A 17251-nucleotide genomic window follows, 5' to 3' on the forward strand; every position below is an offset into this window, starting at 1 on the left:
CGCCCCTCTCCTGCGTGGGAACGGGAAATGGGAGGACGAGGAGAAAGGGGAAAGAGGGTCCGATCTAGCGTGGCGGAATGCCGAAACAGGGGAGGGAGGGAGGGGGGATGGATGGTCGCCGCCACTGCCAGCTCTCTCCGTTACTTTGGCACATGGCTGCCGTGCTGATGGCGTGGCCACTTCACAGCTAAGCTTAAGATGGCTAAAAAAGTCAGAAACTTACAGAGTGTACATGCCAACAGCCCATAGATGCTGCAGTGAGCCAAATACCGCGTGATTTGTAAATTATGACGACCAAAGCGAGTAAAACGTGACTGTGTGGCACGCCAACATCTCTGATTTAAATCTCGCGAGTGCAGGTTAATGGCAAAAAAATAATATGGCATGATAGAAAATTATCTGATCGGCGGTATCCTTAAAACTAGGACGTCGATAACGGTCACACGTGTGGCAGGAAAAGAGATGCACCACACATCTTTAATGCAAATAGATTGCCACGTCAGAGAATCTTTTCGGATTTTCAGTTTTTAAAATATTTTATCTCTTAAATAAAAAATTGGATTGAAGATTCGTTTTCACCACTAAATCCCTCGCGACGAGATCTTCAAAACTAGATCTCATATCGATATATTTCGGCGAAAAATGTTTTGGGTTAAAAGTTGCCATGTCTATTGCACATGAATTGCCATGATATTTACATTGAAGTTGCCATGATATGTTTCAACTATTTTCTTTATATTTAAAAGTAAATTTTAACATATTATAAACAGAGAATTAAGAAACTAAACTTGCCATGCATCATAAACTAAAATTGTCATGATACATACACTTAAAATTGTCATGGTTCAATAAAAAAATATTTTCATGGTCAAAGTACTAGAATTGTCATCATCAAAAAACTAAAATTGCCATGATCTATAAACTAAAATTGCCACATGGCAACTTTAGTTTAAGCACTATGGCAACTATAGTGTAAATATCATGGCAACTTCTGGGCAAAAGAAAAAATTGTCGAAACATATCAACATGGAGTCTAGTTTTGAAGATCTCGTCAAGACGGATTTAATGGTGAAAACGGATTTTTAGTTCGCTTTTCTATTTAGGAGATAAAACATTTTTAAGCCGAAAACCAAAAAGATTTCTGCTGATGTCATGTATTCATACGTGGCAAAATGAGTGGTGATGGAGGCGTGTGGGCGATCTGCAAACGCCCACACGTGTGGGCGTTAATTTTTTCGCAAAACTAATGCTCATTCGGTTCTACTCCCTCCGTCCCATAATATAGAAGCGACAATAATAGTGAGCACCAAGCCCATGCATTACTAACAGAAGATACAAAAGCAAATAAATAAACCATGTGCGTGTGTATTATTGAAAAAAAAAGACCAGCCAGGACTAGCCCTTGGCGGTATATTTTTATAGGAGAAAATCTCTAAGCACCCCCTTGACCGAGCCAGGACTTGAACCAGTGCGTGTGTATTATCAAAAGACAACCTCAACAAGTCTTTTGGAACGGGAGGGTACAAGTCAGAGGAAACCGGATCCTCTAACATTCGTAAGGAATGTTAGAGAAGTTACAGTACCCTAACTTTCCTTCTTTCTATCAGTATGATTAAGGCTAAAACAAATTAATTAATTTGTAAATTGATGATCTATTGTGTATATTTATAGTAATTACATACAAACAAAATAATGATGAAATAAAATTAATTTTGAATTATTTGTATCTATAGTAAATACCAACGGTAAACAACATACTAACTATCTACTAACAGTTCCTAACTTTCCGTCATCATTTTACACTAGACTAGCACTGTAGCACTGTGACTTTCCTTATGAATGTTAGAGGATCCGGTTGTCAGAGTCAGAGTGGTCCAATATCTCTATTTTTCTTGTCGTCCTACAACTGTTAAAGCTTTGCTTTGATGTGGACAATCAAGGGCTTGGCGTTGAGTTTGCTCAACGCTAAACACCTCAGGCTGGGCGTAGTGGGGGTACTTTAGTAAATAACATAACGCATTTGAAGACAAGTTTGCTTATGTGGCATATAGTTAATGAGGAGAGAGGAGTTTGGAGTAACATAACGCAATGCAAAGCAAAATGAGTCTACAATGTACTCCCTCCGGTCCTTTTTACTCTGCATATAAGAATTGTGTGAAGTCAAACTTCACAAAGTTTGACCATATTTATAAGAAAAAATATCAACATTTACTGTGATAAAGTTATACGATATGAAACTTTAAGTCATGACGCATCTACTGGTATTGATTTCACCTTATGATTATTAATAAGTTTTTCTATAAAGTTGGTCAAATTTTACGAGGCTTGACGTTGGACAAATCTTATATGCGAACTAAAAAGGACCGGAGGGAGTAATAAATGTAATCATCTATGATAGTACTTCTATGTCATTTTGCACTACTGGACTCCTTGGTGCTTGGTGCAAACCCCATATGGGGATAACAGATCCATTGATAGCTGAAGCAGTGTCTATGCGAGAAGGCGCGCGATTTGCGTATCTTCGCGGCTATACGCATGTGATCATGGAAGTTGATTGCCTGGAGATGGTAGATCTGTGGGACACTCGCCACAATTCTCGTTTAGTTGTGGCTCCTGTCTTGTTAGAAATTGGAGAGCTTGTTAGAGACTTTTAGTTTTTTACTATTCTTCATGTAAATCAAGCGGCTAACGTTCCAGGGCATCTATGTGCTAAGCATACTTGCACGCTGAATGTGACGGACTGCTGGCTTGATGAGACTCCTAGCTTCCTAGTGACCAGTCTATTGGCTGATTGTCCTAGGACTGCTATTTTGTAATAAAGCTCTCTGAATTGCCTGCAAAAAAGGTAATACTAATCTAAGTTACTCCCCACTATGACTACCCTCACGACATTTATATTGAGCTTCCGTGCCAGTTTTGGAGTTTGTATGTTCATGTGTTTCACTCTTGGAATCCAATGGGAGAAACAATTACAGCTTTTTATTGGACTGTTACGTGTCTGAATTGCACATATATAGAAGTATCTCTAACCGATGCCTTATAATGCTTTAGAGGAGCAAACTTTCCACCCTCAAAAGCTTTAGAGGAGCATAGTTTTTACTTGAGGCGCCTTTCGATCCGTAAATATAGTCGGCTGCAGTCGAGTGGGGTAAAAATCCCGTTCGCTCCGAAGACATGCCTGCACCTCCCGTCCCGTTAACGTTGTCGTGGCCCAGCCCCCAATTGTCGCCATTGCACCCCACCGCCTCCCCCTCCGTCATAGCCTCATGTCGTCCTGGCCTACCCAACCGTCGAGATCTAGCAATTCGCTAAGATGGTGGTCGCCCTGTCTTTGTCGCCATGCGGAAGAACACCATGTCATCGGAGTCGTCGCTCCACTCCACTAGTTGGCCACCAAGCTCCCTGAAGCTGATGCTCGCGACCTCGGTTTGCTGGTGTGGCAGCAAGGGGAGTGGTGGTGCAAGCAGGGTGGTTGGCCGATGACCCTATAAATCAGCGGGGCTAGAGAGGGAACTTTGGCCATGGAGCTTACTCACACACGCGAGGCCCGTGGTCAACAGAGCTGGGAGAGGAGGGAAGGTGTTGTCGTAGTTGATGAAGAAGGAGGCACACAGCAGCTGACTGAGGCTGTGACACGATCTCCTCAAAATCAAGGACTGGGAGACCTTTGTGGGAGTGCGCCGGCTGTTGGGGAACGTAGTAATTTCAAAAAATTTCCTACGCACACGCAAGATCATGGTGATGGCATAGCAACGAGAGGGGAGAGTGTTGTCCATGTACCCTCGTAGACCGTAAGCGGAAGCGTTATGACAACGCGGTTGATGTAGTCGTACGTCTTCACGATCCGACCGATCCAAGTACTGAACGTACGGCACCTCCGAGTTCAGCACACGTTCATCTCGATGACGATCCCCGGGCTCCGATCCAGCAAAGCTTCGGGGATGAGTTCTGTCAGCACGACGGCGTGGTGACGATGATGATGCTCTACCGGCGCAGGGCTTCGCCTAAACTCTGCGACGATATGACCGAGGTGGAATATGGTGGAGGGGGGCACCGCACACGGCTAAGGAACGATCCGTAGATCAACTTGTGTGTCTATGGGGTGCCCCCCTGCCCCCGTATATAAAGGAGGGAGGGGGAGGCCGGCCGGCCCCTTGGGTGCACCAAGGGAGGAGGAATCCTCCTCCTAGTAGGAGTAGGACTCCTCCTTTCCTACTCCTACTAGGAGGGGGAAGGAAGGGGGAGAGGGGGAAGGAAAGAGGGGGGCGCCGCCCCCCTCCTAGTCCAATTCGGACCAGAGGGTGGAGGGGGCGCGCGGCCCATGCTGGCCGCCCCTCTCTCCTTTCCCCTAAGGCCCATAAGGCCCAATACTCTCCTGGGGGGTTCCGGTAACCCCCCCCCCGGCACTCCGGTTTTCTCCGAAATCACCCGAAACACTTCCGGTGTCCGAATATAGTCGTCCAATATATCAATCTTTATGTCTCAACCATTTCGAGACTCCTCGTCATGTCCGTGATCACATCCGGGACTCCGAACAAACTTCGGTACATCAAAACTTATAAACTCATAATAAAACTGTTATTGAAACGTTAAGCGTGCGGACCCTACGGGTTCGAGAACTATGTAGACATGACCTAGAACCATTTTCGGTCAATAACCAATAGCGGGACCTGGATGCCCATATTGGTTCCTACATATTCTACGAAGATCTTTATCGGTCAAACCGCATAACAACATGCGTTGTTCCCTTTATCATCGGTATGTTACTTGCCCGAGATTCGATCGTCGGTATCTCAATACCTAGTTCAATATCGTTACCGGCAAGTCTCTTTACTCGTTCTGTAACACATCATCTTATAACTAACTCATTAGTTACAATGCTTGCAAGGCTTAGGTGATGAGTATTACCGAGAGGGCCCAGAGATACCTCTCCGACAATCGGAGTGACAAAACCTAATCTCAAATTATGCCAACCCAACATGTACCTTCGGAAACACCTGTAGAGCACCTTTATAATCACCCAGTTACGTTGTGACATTTGGTAACACACAAAGTGTTCTTCCGGTAAACGGGAGTTGCACAATCTCATAGTTGCAGGAACTTTGTATAAGTCATGAAGAAAGCAATAGCAATATACTAAACAATCAAGTGCTAGGCTAACGGAATGGGTCATGTCAATCACATCATTATCCTAATGATGTGATCCCATTAACCAAATGACAACACATGTCTATGGTTAGGAAACATAACCATCTTTGATTAATGAGCTAGTCAAGTAGAGGCATACTAGTGACTTTATTTTTATCTATGTATTCACACATGTATCATGTTTCCGGTTAATACAATTCTAGCATGAATAATAAACATTTATCATGATATGAGGAAATAAATAATAACTTTATTATTGCCTCTAGGGCATATTTCCTTCAGTCTCCCACTTGCACTAGAGTCAATAATCTAGATTACATAGTAATGATTCTAACACCCATGGAGTCTTGGTGCTGATCATGTTTTGCTCGTGAGAGAGGCTTAGTCAATGGGTCTGCAACATTCAGATCCGTATGTATCTTGCAAATCTCTATGTCTCCCACTTGGACTTGGTCCCGAATGGAATTGAAGCGTCTTTTGATGTGCTTGGTCCTCTTGTGAAATCTGGATTCCTTTGCCAAGGCAATTGCACCAGTATTGTCACAAAAGATCTTCATTGGTCCCGATGCACTAGGTATGACACCTAGATCAAAAATGAACTCCTTCATCCAGACTCCTTCATTTGCTGCTTCCGAAGCAGCTATGTACTCCGCTTCACATGTAGATCCTGCTACGACGCTTTGTTTAGAACTGCACCAACTTACAGCTCCACCGTTTAATAAAAACACGTATCCGGTTTGCGATTTAGAACCATCCAGATCAGTGTCAAAGCTTGCATCGACGTAAACGTTTATGACTAGCTCTTTGTCACCTCCATATACGAGAAACATATCCTTAGTCCTTTTCAGGTATTTTAGGATGTTCTTGACCGCTGTCCAGTGATCCACTCCTGGATTACTTTGGTACCTTCCTGCCAAGCTTATTGCTAAGCATACGTCAGGTCTGGTACACAGCATTGCATACATGATAGAGCCTATGGCTGAAGCATAGGGAACATTTTTCATTTTCTCTCTATCTTCTGCTGTGGTCGGGCATTGAGTTTGACTCAACTTCACACCTTGTAGCACAGGCAAGAATCCTTTCTTTGCCTGATCCATTTTGAACTTTTTCAAAATTTTGTCAAGGTATGTGCTTTGTGAAAGTCCTATTAAGCGTCTCAATCTATCTCTATAGATCTTGATGCCCAATATGTAAGCAGCTTCACCGAGGTCTTTCATTGAAAAAACTTTTATTCAAGTATCCTTTTATGCTATCCAGAAATTCTATATCATTTCCAACTAATAATATGTCATCTACATATAAAATTAGAAATGCTACAGAGCTCCCACTCACTTTCTTGTAAATACAGGCTTCTCCAAAAGTCTGTATAAAACCATATGCTTTGATCACACTATCAAAGCGTTTATTCCAACTCTGAGATGCTTGCACCAGTCCATAAATGGAACGCTGGAGCTTGCACACTTTGTCAGCACCTTTTGGATCAACAAAACCTTTCGGCTGCATCATATACAACTCTTCTTCTAGAAATCCATTCAAGAATGCAGTCTTGACATCCATTTGCCAAATTTCATAATCATGAAATGCAGCAATAGTCAACATGATTCGGACGGACTTAAGCATCACTACGGGTGAGAAAGTCTCATCGTAGTCAACCCCTTGAACTTGTCGAAAACCTTTTGCAACAAGTCGAGCTTTATAGACAGTTATATTACCATCAGCGTCAGTCTTCTTCTTAAAGATCCATTTATTCTCAATGGCTTGCCGATCATCGGGCAAGTCAACCAAAGTCCATACTTTGTTTTCATACATGGATCCCATCTCAGATTTCATGGCTTCTAACCATTTTGCGGAATCCGGGCTCATCATCGCTTCCTCATAGTTCGTAGGTTCATCATGGTCAAGTAACATGACTTCCAGAATAGGATTATCGTACCACTCTGGTGCGGATCTTACTCTGGTAGACCTACGAGGTTCAGTAGAAACTTGATCTGAAGTTTCATGATCATTATCATTAGCTTCCTCACTGATTGGTGTAGTTGTCACAGGAACCGGTCCTCGTGATGAACTACTTTCCAATAAGGGAGTAGATACAGTTATCTCATCAAGTTCTACTTTCCTCCCACTCACTTCTTTCGAGAGAAACTCTTTCTCTAGAAAGGATCCATTCTTAGCAACGAATGTCTTGCCTTCGGATCTGTGATAGAAGGTGTACCCAATAGTCTCTTTTGGGTATCCTATGAAGACACATTTCTCCGATTTAGGTTCGAGCTTATCTGGTTGAAGTTTCTTCACATAAGCATCGCAGCCCCAAACTTTAAGAAACGACAACTTTGGTTTCTTGCCAAACCACAGTTCATAAGGCGTCGTCTCAACGGATTTTGATGGTGCCCTATTTAACGTGAATGCGGCCGTCTCTAAAGCATAACCCCAAAATGATAGCGGTAAATCAGTAAGAGACATCATAGATCGCACCATATCAAGTAAAGTACGATTACGACGTTCGGACACACCATTTCGTTGTGGTGTTCCAGGTGGCGTGAGTTGCGAAACTATTCCACATTGTTTCAAGTGTAGGCCAAACTCATAACTCAAATACTCTCCTCCACGATCAGATCGTAGAAACTTTATTTTCTTGTTACGATGATTTTCCACTTCACTCTGAAATTCTTTGAACTTTTCAAATGTTTCAGACTTGTGTTTCATCAAGTAGATATACCCATATCTGCTCAAATCATCTGTGAAGGTGAGAAAATAACGATACCCGCCGCGAGCCTCAACATTCATTGGGCCACAAACATCAGTATGTATGATTTCCAACAAATCAGTTGCTCGCTCCATAGTTCCGGAGAACGGCGTTTTAGTCATCTTGCCCATAAGGCACGGTTCGCAAGTACCAAGTGATTCATAATCAAGTGATTCCAAAAGTCCATCAGTATGGAGTTTCTTCATGCGCTTTACACCGATATGACCCAAACGGCAGTGCCACAAATAAGTTGCACTATCATTATTAACTCTGCATCTTTTGGTTTCAACACTATGAATATGTGTATCACTACTATCGAGATTTATTAAAAATAGACCACTCTTCAAGGGTGCATGACCATAAAAGATATTAGTCATATAAATAGAACAACCATTATTCTCTGATTTAAATGAATAACCGTCTCGCATCAAACAAGATCCAGATATAATGTTCATGCTCAACGCTGGCACCAAATAACAATTATTCAGGTCTAAAACTAATCCCGAAGGTAGATGCAGAGGTAGCGTGCCGACTGCGATCACATCGACTTTGGAACCGTTTCCCACGCGCATCGTCACCTCGTCCTTGGCCAGTGCTCGCTTATTCTGTAGTCCCTGTTTCGAGTTGCAAATATTAGCAACAGAACCAGTATCAAATACCCAGGTGCTACTACGAGCTCTAGTTAGGTACACATCAATAACATGTATATCACATATACCTTTGTTGCCATCCTTCTTATCCGCCAAATACTTGGGGCAGTTCCACTTCCAGTGACCAGTCTGCTTGCAGTAGAAACACTCAGTTTCAGGCTTAGGTCCAGACTTGGGTTTCTTCTCTTGAGCAGCAACTTGCTTGCTGTTCTTCTTGAAGTTCCCCTTCTTCTTCCCTTTGCCCTTTTTCTTGAAACTAGTGGTCTTGTTGACCATCAACACTTGATGCTCCTTCTTGATTTCTACCTCCGCAGCTTTTAGCATTGCGAAGAGCTCGGGAATAGTCTTGTTCATCCCTTGCATATTATAGTTCATCACAAAGCTCTTGTAGCTTAGTGGCAGTGATTGGAGAATTCTGTCAATGACGCTATCATCCGGAAGATTAACTCCCAGTTGAATCAAGTGATTATTATACCCCAGACATTTTGAGTATATGCTCACTAACAGAACTATTCGCCTCCATCTTGCAGCTGTAGAACTTATTGGAGACTTCATATCTCTCAATCCGGGCATTTGCTTGAAATATTAACTTCAACTCCTGGAACATCTCATATGCTCCATGACGTTCAAAACGTCGTTGAAGACCCGGTTCTAAGCCGTAAAGCATGGCACACTGAACTATAGAGTAGTCATTAGCTTTGCTCTGCTAGACGTTCTTAACGTCGTCAGTTGCATCAGCAGCAGGCCTGGCACCCAGCGGTGCTTCCAGGACGTAACTTTTCTGTGCAGCAATGAGGATAATCCTCAGGTTACGGACCCAGTCCATGTAATTGCTACCATCATCTTTCAACTTTGCTTTCTCAAGGAACGCATTAAATTTCAAGGAACAACAGCACGAGCCATCTATCTACAAACAAACATAGACAAGCAAAATACTATCAGGTACTAAGTTCATGATAAATTAGGTTCAATTAATCATATTACTTAAGAACTCCCACTTAGACAGACATCTCTCTAGTCATCTAAGTGATCACATGATCCAAATCAACTAAACCATAACCGATCATCACGTGAGATGGAGTAGTTTTCAATGGTGAACATCACTATGTTGATCATATCTACTATATGATTCACGCTCGACCTTTCGGTCTCCGTGTTCCGAGGCCATATCTGCATATGCTAGGCTCGTCAAGTTTAACCTGAGTATTCCGCGTGTGCAAAACTGTCTTGCACCCGTTGTAGATGGACGTAGAGCTTATCACACCCGATCATCACGTGGTGTCTGGGCACGACGAACTTTGGCAACGGTGCATACTCAGGGAGAACACTTCTTGATAATTTTAGTGAGAGATCATCTTAAAATGCTACCGTCAATCAAAGCAAGATAATATGCATAAAGGATAAACATCACATGCAATCAATATAAGTAATATGATATGGCCATCATCATCTTGTGCTTGTGCTCTCCATCTTCGAAGCACCGTCGTGATCACCATCGTCACCGGCGCGACACCTTGATCTCCATCGTAGCATCGTTGTCGTTTCGCCATCTATTGCTTCTACGACTATTGCTACCGATTAGTGATAAAGTAAAGCAATTACAGGGCGTTTGCATTTCATACAATAAAGCGACAACCATATGGCTCCTGCCAGTTGCCGATAACTTCGGTTACAAAACATGATCATCTCATACAATAAAATATAGCATCACGTCTTGACCATATCACATCACAACATGCCCTGCAAAAACAAGTTAGACGTCCTCTACTTTGTTGTTGCAAATTTTACGTGGCTGCTACGGGCTTTAGCAAGAACCGTTCTTACCTACGCATAAAAACCACAACGATAGTTCGTCAAGTTAGTGCTGTTTTAACCTTCGCAAGGACCGGGCGTAGCCACACTCGATTCAGCTAAAGTGAGAGAGACAGACACCCGCCAGCCACCTTTAAGCACAAGTGCTCGTAACGGTGAAACCAGTCTCGCGTAAGCGTACGCGTAATGTCGGTCCGGGCCGCTTCATCTCACAATACCGCCGAACCAAAGTATGACATGCTGGTAAGCAGTATGACTTGTATCGCCCACAACTCACTTGTGTTCTACTCGTGCATATAACATCAACGCATAAAACCTGGCTCGGATACCACTGTTGGGGAACGTAGTAATTTCAAAAAAGTTCCTACGCACACGCAAGATCATGGTGATGGCATAACAACGAGAGGGGAGAGTGTTGTCCATATACCCTCGTAGACCGTAAGCGGAAGCGTTATGACAACGCGGTTGATGTAGTCGTACGTCTTCACGATCCGACCGATCCAAGTACTGAACGTACGGCACCTCCGAGTTCAGCACATGTTCAGCTCGATGACGATCCCCGGGCTCCGATCCAGCAAAGCTTCGGGGATGAGTTCTGTCAGCACGACGGCGTGGTGACGATGATGATGCTCTACCGGCGCAGGGCTTCGCCTAAACTCCGCGACGATATGACCGAGGTGGAATATGGTGGAGGGGGGCACCGCACACGGCTAAGGAACGATCCGTAGATCAACTTGTGTGTCTATGGGGTGTCCCCCTGCCCCCGTATATAAAAGAGGGAGGGGGGAGGCCGGCCGGCCCCTTGGGTGCGCCAAGGGAGGAGGAATCCTCCTCCTAGTAGGAGTAGTACTCCTCCTTTCCTACTCCTACTAGGAGGGGGAAGGAAGGGGGAGAGGGGGAAGGAAAGAGGGGGGGCGCCGCCCCCCTCCTAGTCCAATTCGGACCAGAGGGTGGAGGGGGCGCGCGGCCCATGCTGGCCGCCCCTCTCTCCTTTCCCCTAAGGCCCATAAGGCCCAATACTCTCCCGGGGGGTTCCGGTAACCCCTTCGGCACTCCGGTTTTCTCCAAAATCACCCGGAACACTTCCGGTGTCCGAATATAGTCGTCCAATATATCAATCTTTATGTCTCGGCCATTTCGAGACTCCTCGTCATGTCCGTGATCACATCCGGGAGTCCGAACAAACTTCGATACATCAAAACTTATAAACTCATGATAAAACTGTCATCGAAATGTTAAGCGTGCGGACCCTACGGGTTCAAGAACTATGTAGACATGACCTAGAACCATTTTCGGTCAATAACCAATAGCGGGACCTGGATGCCCATATTGGTTCCTACATATTCTACGAAGATCTTTATCGGTCAAACCGCATAACAACATACGTTGTTCCCTTTGTCATTGGTATGTTACTTGCCCGAGATTTGATCGTTGGTATCCAATACCTAGTTTAATCTCATTACCGGCAAGTCTCTTTACTCGTTCTGTAACACATCATCTTATAACTAACTCATTAGTTACAATGCTTGCAAGGCTTAGGTGACGAGTATTACCGAGAGGGCCCAGAGATACCTCTCCGACAATCGGAGTGACAAAACCTAATCTCGAATTATGCCAACCCAACATGTACCTTCGGAAACACCTGTAGAGCACCTTTATAATCACCCAGTTATGTTGTGACGTTTGGTAACACACAAAGTGTTCTTCCGGTAAACGGGAGTTGCACAATCTCATAGTTGCAGGAACTTTGTATAAGTCATGAAGAAAGCAATAGCAATATACTAAACGATCAAGTGCCAGGCTAACGGAATGGGTCATGTCAATCACATCATTATCCTAATGATGTGATCCCATTAATCAAATGACAACACATGTCTATGGTTAGGAAACATAACCATCTTTGATTAATGAGCTAGTCAAGTAGAGGCATACTAGTGACTTTATGTTTGTCTATGTATTCACACATGTATCATGTTTCCGGTTAATACAATTCTAGCATGAATAATAAACATTTATCATGATATGAGGAAATAAATAATAACTTTATTATTGCCTCTAGGGCATATTTCCTTCACCGGCTTGGTCTACAAGGGAGAGAAAAGCTCGACAACCTAAATTCTATGTGGGACGAATGAGGGATTGCGTCGTCAAATTTAGGCAGTTCGCAAGGAGGGTGAGGGACTACTACTTGTGAGTTGCGTTGGGTTTTCCCCGAAGAGGAGGGGATGATGCAGCAGAGTAGAGATAAGTATTTCCCTCAGTTATGAAACCAAGGTTATCAATCCAGTAGGAGAATCATGCAACACCTCATTAACATAACTTGCACACAAGATAACAAATCCTTACACCCAACGCGAACAAGGGGTTGTCAATCCCTCAACAGTTATTTACAAGATTAAATTGTGTAGTGATTGATAGATAGATCGAACAAAAATAAAAAATAAAATAAATAAAGTAAAATTTCAGCAAGGCATTTTTAGGATTTTTAATATATGATAAAGTAGACCCTGGGGCCATAGTTTTCACTAGAGGCTTCTCTCTTGAAAATAACATCTGGTGGGTAAATAAATTACTTCTGGACAATTGATAGAAAAGCAAATAATCATGACGATGTCCAAGGCAATGATCATATATATATGCATCACGTCCGAGACAAGTAGACCGAAACGATTATGCATCTACAACTATTACTCCACACATTGACCGCTATACAACATGCGTCTAGAGTATTAAGTTCATAAAGAACGGAGTAGCGCCTTAAGCAAGATGACATGATGTAGACAAAGTACACTCACGCATGAATAAACCCCATATTTTTATCCTTAATAGCAATGATAAAATAAATGTCATGTCCCCTACTGTTACTGAGATTGAGCACCGTATGATCGAAACCATTACAAAGCATCTCTCCCATTGCAAGAAAAATAAATCTAGCTCGCCAAACCAAATCAATGGATCAGAGAGAAATACGAAGCTATAATAATCATGCATAAAAGAGTTCAGAGAAGACTCAAATAATATTCATAGATAATCTGATTATAAACTCACAATTCATTGGTGTGACGCCCTCGACTTAATCGTGCACTAATCATATACGCAAATACGCACGGCAAGATCAGAGACTCACGGGAAGATATTGTTGGGGAACGTAGCAATAATTCAAAATTTTCTACGCATCACCAAGATCAATCTATGGCGATTCTAGCAACAAGAGAGGGATAGGATGAGCATCTTCATACCTTGGAAGATCGCTAAGCAGAAGCATTACAAGAACAAGGATGAGGGAGTCGTACTCGCGGCGATTCAAATCGCGAAAGATCCGATCTAACGCCAAACGGAAGGCGCCTCCGCGTTCAACACACATACAGCTCGGGGATGTCTCCTCCTTCTTGATCCAGCAAGGGGAGAGGAGAAGTTGAGGGAGAGCTCTGGCAGCACGACGGCGTGGTGGTGGAGCTTGCAGTTCTCCGGCAGGGCTTCGCCAAGCACTACTAAGGAGGAGGTGGAGTTGGAGAGGGGGAGGGCCGCGCCAGGGGCAAGGGGTGCAGATCCCATGTGCCTCCCCACTATATATAGGGGTGGAGGGGGTTGGTTTCTTGCCCTCCAAGTCCATTGGGGCGTTGGCGAAGGTGGGAGGAAAGAAATCACATCATTTCCCTTCCCCACCAATTGTTATCCCCCTTTTTAGGGATCTTGATCTTATCCCTTCGGGATATGATCTTATTCCTTCTAAGGGGGGATCTTGGTGCGCCTTGACCAGGGGTGTGGGGCCTTTCCCCCACTACCCATGTTCATGTGGGTCCCCCCATGCAGGTGGCCCCCACTCCAGAACCTTCTAGAACCTTCCCGGTACAATACTGAAAAATCCTGAACATTTTCCGGTGGCCAAAATAGGACTTCCCATATATAAGTATTTACCTCCGGACCATTCCGGAACTCCTTGTGACGTCCGGGATCTCCGGGACTCCGAACAACATTCAGTAACTGCACACTAATTCCCATAACAACTCTAGCGTCACCGAACCTTAAGTGTGTAGACCCGGGTTCAGGAATCACGCAGACATGACCGAGATAGCTCTCTGGCCAATAACCAACAGCGGGATCTGGATACCCATGTTGGCTCCCACATGTTCCACGATGATCTCATCGGATGAACCACGATGTTGGGGCTTCAATCAATCTCATATACAATTCCCTTTGTCAATCGGTACGTTACTTGCCCAAGATTCGATCGTCGGTATCCCAATATCTCGTTCAATCTTGTTACCGGCAAGTCACTTTACTCGTTCTATAATGCATGATCCTGCGACTAACTACTTAGACACATTGAGCTCATTATGATGATGCATTACCGAGTGGGCCCAGAGATACCTCTCCGTCATACGGAGTGACAAATCCCAGTCTCGATTTGTGCCAACCCAACAGACACTTTCGGAGATACCTGTAGTGTACCTTTATAGCCACCCAGTTATGTTGTGATGTTTGGTACACCCAAAGCATTCCTACGGTATCCGGGAGTTCCACAATCTCATGGTCTAAGGAAATGATACTTGACATTAGAAAAGCTTTTAACAAATGAACTACACGATCTTGTGCTATGCTTAGGATTGGGTCTTGTCCATCACATCATTCTCCTAATGATGCGATCCCATTATCAATGACATCCAATGCCCATTGTCAGGAAACCATAACCATCTATTGATCAACGAGCTAGTCAACTAGAGGCTCACTAGGGACATGTTGTGGTCTAAGTATTCACACATGTATTACGGTTTCCAGTTAATACAATTATAGCATGAACAATAGACAATTACCATGAACAAGGAAATATAATAATAACCATTTTTATTATTGCCTCTAGGGCATATTTCCTACAGTCTCCCACTTGCACTAGAGTCAATAATCTAGTTCACATCACTATGTGATTGTAATGAATCCAACACCCGTGGGGTTTGATCATATCTTGCTTGTGAGAGAGGTTATTAGTCAATGGGTGTGAATCTTTCAGATCCATGTGTGCTTTACAAATCTCTATGTCATCTCCTAGATGCAGCTACCATGCGCTATTTGGAACTATTCCAAATAACTGCTCTACTATACGAATCCGGTCTACTACTCAGAGTCATCTAGATTAGTGTCAAAGTTTGCATCGGCGTAACCCTTTACGACGAACTCTTTTACCACCTCCATAATCGAGAAAATTCCTTAGTCCACTAGTTACTAAGGATAACCTTGACCGCTGTCCTGTGATCCATTCCTGGATCACACTTGTACCCCTTGACTGACTCATGGCAAGGCACACAGGTGCGGTACATAGCATAGCATACTGTGGAGCCTACGTCTAAAGCATAGGGGACGACCTTCATCCTTTCTCTCTCTTCTGCCGTGGTCAGGTCTTGAGTCTTACTCAATACTCACACCTTATAACACAGCCAAGAACTCCTTTGCCAATCTATTTTGAACTCCTTCAAAATCTTGTCACGGTGCGTACTCATTTGAAAGTACTATCAAGCGATTTTGATCTATCCTTATAGATCTTGATGCTCAATGTTCAAGTAGCTTAATCCAGGTTTTCCATTGAAAAACACTTTTCAAATAACCCTATATGCTTTCCAGAAATTCTACATCATTTCTGATCAACAATATGTCAATAACATATACTCATCAGAAATGCTATAGTGCTCCCACTCACTTCTTTGGAAATACAAGTTTCTCATAAACTTTGTATAAACCCAAAATCTTTGATCATCTCATCAAAGCGTATATTCCAACTCCGAGATGCTTACTCCAGTCCTTAGAAGTATTGCTGGAGCTTTGCATACTTGTTAGCATCTTTTAGGATTGACAAAACTTTCTGGTTGTATCACATACAACCTTTCCTCAAGAAAATCATTGAGGAAAGAATGTTTTTACATCCTATCTGCAAGATTTCATAAACAATGCAGGAACTGCTAATATAATTTCAACAGACTCTTAGCATCGCTACGAGTGAGAAAGTCTCATCGTAGTCAGCTCCTTGAACTTGTCGGAAAACATCTTAGCGACAAGTCGAGCTTTCTTAATGGTGACACTTACCATCATTGTCCGTCTTCCCTTTTAAAATCCATATGTACCCAACAGCCTTATGACCATCAAGTAGTTATTCCAAAGTCTACACTTTGTTTTATACATGGATCCTCTCTTGGATTTTATGGCCTCGAGCCATTTGTCGGAATCCGGGCCCACCATCACTTCTCCACAGCTCCTAGGTTCATTGTTGTCTAGCAACATTACCTCCAAGACAGTATTACCGTACCACTCCAAAGCAGTATGTGTCCTTGTCGACCTACGAGGTTTGGTAGTGACTTGATGATCACTGTCATCAGCTTCCACTTCAACTGGTGTAGGCGCCACAGGAACAACTTCCTGTGCCCTGCTACAGATTGGTTGAAGTGATGGTTCAATAACCTCATCAAGTCTCCACCATCCTCCCACTCAATTCTTTCAAGAGAAACTTTTCCTCGAGAAAGGACCCGTTTCTAGAAACAATCACTTTTGCTTCCGGGTCTGAAATAGGAGGTACACCCAACTGTTTTGGGTGTCCTATGAAGATGCATTTATCCGCTTTGGGTTTGAGCTTATCAGGCTAAAACTTTTCCACATAAGCTTCGCAGTCCCAAACTTTTAAGGAATGACAACTTAGGTTTCTCTAAACCATAGTTCATACGATGTCATCTCAACGGAATTACATGGTGCCCTATTTGAAGTGAATGCGGTTGTCTCTAATGCCTAACCCATAAACGATAGTGGTAATTCGATAAGAGACATCATGGTATGCACCATATCCAATAGGGTGCAGCTATGATGTTTGGGCACACCATCACACTATGGTGTTCCAGGCGGTATTAGTTGTGAAACA

This window comes from Triticum dicoccoides, chromosome 1B (assembly GCF_002162155.2).
Source record: "Triticum dicoccoides isolate Atlit2015 ecotype Zavitan chromosome 1B, WEW_v2.0, whole genome shotgun sequence".
NCBI classification, from domain to species: Eukaryota; Viridiplantae; Streptophyta; class Magnoliopsida; order Poales; family Poaceae; genus Triticum; species Triticum dicoccoides.